Consider the following 3,632-nt stretch of genomic DNA (forward strand, 5'->3'; position numbering starts at 1 on the left):
AAACACTATGTTAAAAAAAATATAAGCCCATACATGAAATATGATCCATATACATATTGACACAAGAACAAAGACTGGAAGGGCCAGGCACAGTGGCTCATGCCTGGAATCCCAGCACTTTGGGAAGCCGAGGCGGGCAGGTCACCTGAGGTCAGGAGTTTGAGACCAGCCTGGCCAACATAGTGAAACCCCATCTCTACTAAAAATTCAAAAATTAGATGGGCATGGTGGCGGGCGCCTGTAATTCCAGCTACCCAGGAGGCTCAGGCAGGAGAGAATTGCTTGAACCTGGGAGGCGGAGGTTGTAGTAAGCCAAAATTGTGCCACTGCACTCCAGCCTGGGTGGCAAGAGGGAGACCCTGTCTCAAAAAAAAAAAAAAAAAAAAAAAAAGATGAAAACACTTTACATAACCAAAGTTCCTTGAGTTCTACAGCTGGGGACACATACTCAGGATGTTCTTTGGGTGCTCAGTACCTAAGCACAGAGTGGGCGAGGCTGGGTGAGCAGGATCTGAGACCATTTCAGCAAGTCCTGTTAGCCATGACTGCAAGCTGGGCCCATCAAACGCAGCTCCAGGCCACTGGCCCTGGAACAGACAGAAGGGAAAACAATCATATTTTATGAAGTACAACAGACTATTCTTCCTGCAGACCCCTGACCACCAACTGGAAAAGAATGAGCCGGATGATTTCAGGAGCTGGAAAGAACAGTCCAGGAATACCGATTTTGTTTCTAGGATAATGAATAGAATTAGTAACTCAAATTTCCACCTTACTTCATATAGTGAAAATAATGATGATGATAAATAATATATGGTAATGTTTGCATGTGCTTCTCTCCAAATTTTAATATATTTTTGTTATTTATTTATTTGTATTTCTTGGAGACAGGGTCTTGCTCTGTTGCTCAGGCTGGAGTGCAGTGGCATGATCACGGCTCACTGCAGCCTCGGATTCCTGTGCTCAAGTGATCCTCCTGCCTCAGCCTCCCAAGTGGCTAGGACTGCAGGTATGCACCACTATACACCTGGCTATTTTTTATTTTTTTTCCTTCTTTTTAATTTTTTTGGTAGAGATGGAGTCTCACTATATTGCCCAGGCTGGTCTCAAACTCCTGGTCTCAAGTGATCCTCCCACCTCGGCCTCCCAAACTGCTGGGGTTACAGCATGAGCCACTGTGCCTGGCCTCCTCAGAGTTTGTTTAATGTGGGGTGGGGGTGTTAAGGAGTAAACCAGAAGGTTCCTTTTCCTTTAATTTTCTTATAATTTCCAGCCCCCAAAGCTGGGTGACTCCGTGATGCCACTGGCCTCCCATTGCCCTCCACCCCAGATTCCTATGACACCCCTTTCACCTCGAGAGGAGAGGAGAGGGAGGCAGATGGGGCTGGACTGGAATAAACACCTCAGGAGACATTCTCATATTCAGTGCATTTGCTCAGAATGAAATTAAAGCCCTTGAGGAAGGAACTGGAATACCCCCTGACCTTGTCACCCTCCACACCAGCACAGGATGCCACTAGGCAGGCACCAAGGAGAAAGGTGCTCCAGAGAGGAGACAAGCATGAGCAAAGGCCTGGAGGCAGGAAGGTGCATGGTTTTTTCTCTCAGTTGCTGTATTTTTTCTTAAACAGTGCGCAGATCTCACAACCAGTTATTACATTTTGAATGCTTTCTATGCATCAAGCATGATGCTGAGCTCTTACTGTCATTCACTTCTTAAATCTCCATGAAAACCAATCAACTTTCCCTTTCCCTCCTTTTGGCTCTGTCCAAGTTTTAGATCTTTAAAGGCCTCCCTGACCACACTGCTGAGAGCTGTCACCTCTCCCCTGGTCCCCACCATTTTTATTGCAGCCTCTTGTTTTTTCTCTTTCTTAGCAATTGTATTTGTTTCTTGTGGCTGTTGCAACAAATTACCACTGCCTTAGAGGCTTAAAACCAGGCACATTTATTACCTTATGGTTCTGTAGGCTAGCGGTCCAACATGGGCTTTATTGTGCTACAATCAAGGCGTCAGCAGGGCTGTATTCATTCTGGAAGCTCTAGGGGAGAATCTGTTTCCTCTGCTTTTTTGGCTTCTAGAGTCATCCACATTCCTTGCCTCATGGTCACTCCTCTGTGGTCAAAGCCAGTAGCACCAGGTGGAGTCCTCCTCATGCTACCATCTCTGCTCTTGCCTCTTGCCTTCCTCTTCCTCGTCTGCCTTTTTTTTTTTTTTTTTTTTTTTGATGGAGTCTCACTCTGCCACCCAGGCCGGAGTGCAGTGGGATGATCCCGGCTCACTGCAACCTCCGCCTCTCGGGTTCAAGTGATTCTTCTGCCTCAGCCTCTCAAGTAGCGAGACTACAAGCACATGCCATCACTCCTGGCTAATTTTTGTATTTTTAGTAGACACAGGGTTTCACCATATTGGCCAGGCTGGTCTCAAACTCCTGACCTCATGATCTGCCCACCTCCGCCTCCCAATGTGCTGGGATTACAGGTGTGAGCCACAGCACCTGGTCCTTCCTCTTTCACTTTTAAGGAACCATGTGATGCCAGAGCCCATCCAGATAATCTAGGAAAATATCCCTAAATTAAGGTCAACTGATCAACAATTCTTAATTCCATCTGCCAACTGAATTCCCTTTGGTCAAGTAATGTAACATATTCCCCGATTCTGGGGGTTAGGACTTGGACATCTTCAGGGTCCCATTATTCTGCCTGCTACCATAATGAGCATAGTTTGTAATTATTTATTCATTCATTTATTTGTGTTTTGTGAGGTCTGTGATGGCAGGGGCCGGCCTTTACTGCTTTGAAACCACCTTTCCAAAATTGTGACTGAGACAGTGAAAAAGATCTAACTTAAATGATTTCACCTTGCTTCTAACCTCCACACTATCCTCATTCATCCCTGGGCATAGGGTGAACTAACTTTGGAAGAAACTTAGTTTGTAGTTTATAGTTTAAACAAAGATGGTAACACCCCTTTCCTGAAGCAGATCTCCTTCTGCCTGGGAACTAGACTAACAATTGTCACAAGATTAGAAATTATGGTTTAGTAGGCCAGTGCAGTGGTCACACCTGTAATCTCCGCACTTTGGGAGGCCAAGGCGGGAGGATTACCTGAGGTCAGCAGTTCAAGACCAGCCTGGCCAACATGGCGAAACCCTGTCTCTACTAAAAATAGAAAAATGAGTTGAAAGTGGTGGTGGGCGCCTGTAATCCCAGCTGCTCGGTAAGCTAAGGCAGGAGAATCACTTGAACCCGGAAGGTGGATATTGCAGTGAGCCGAGATCACGTCATTGCACTCCAGCCTGGGCGACAGAGCGAGACTCCATCTCCATACTAGCATGATGACTTATGTTAAAGAAGAAAAAAAAAAAGAGACTCCATCTCCAAAAAAACAAGAGCAAAACTTCGCCTCAAAAAAAAAAAGACTTCACTTTTGCTGGGCATGGTGGCCCATGCTTGTGATCCCACCAGCACTTTGGGAGGCGGAGGCGGGAGGCTCACTGCAGCCCAGGAGTTCAAGCCAACAGTGGGCCCTATCGCGCCACTGCTGGCCAGCCTGCCCCCATATATATACGGGGTTACATATATATACATATGTGTGTGTGTGTGTGTGTGTGTGTGTGTATATATATATA

This window comes from Sapajus apella, unplaced genomic scaffold, assembly GCF_009761245.1.
Source record: "Sapajus apella isolate SASKATOON/1434 unplaced genomic scaffold, GSC_monkey_1.0 scaffold31, whole genome shotgun sequence".
Classification (NCBI taxonomy): Eukaryota; Metazoa; Chordata; class Mammalia; order Primates; family Cebidae; genus Sapajus; species Sapajus apella.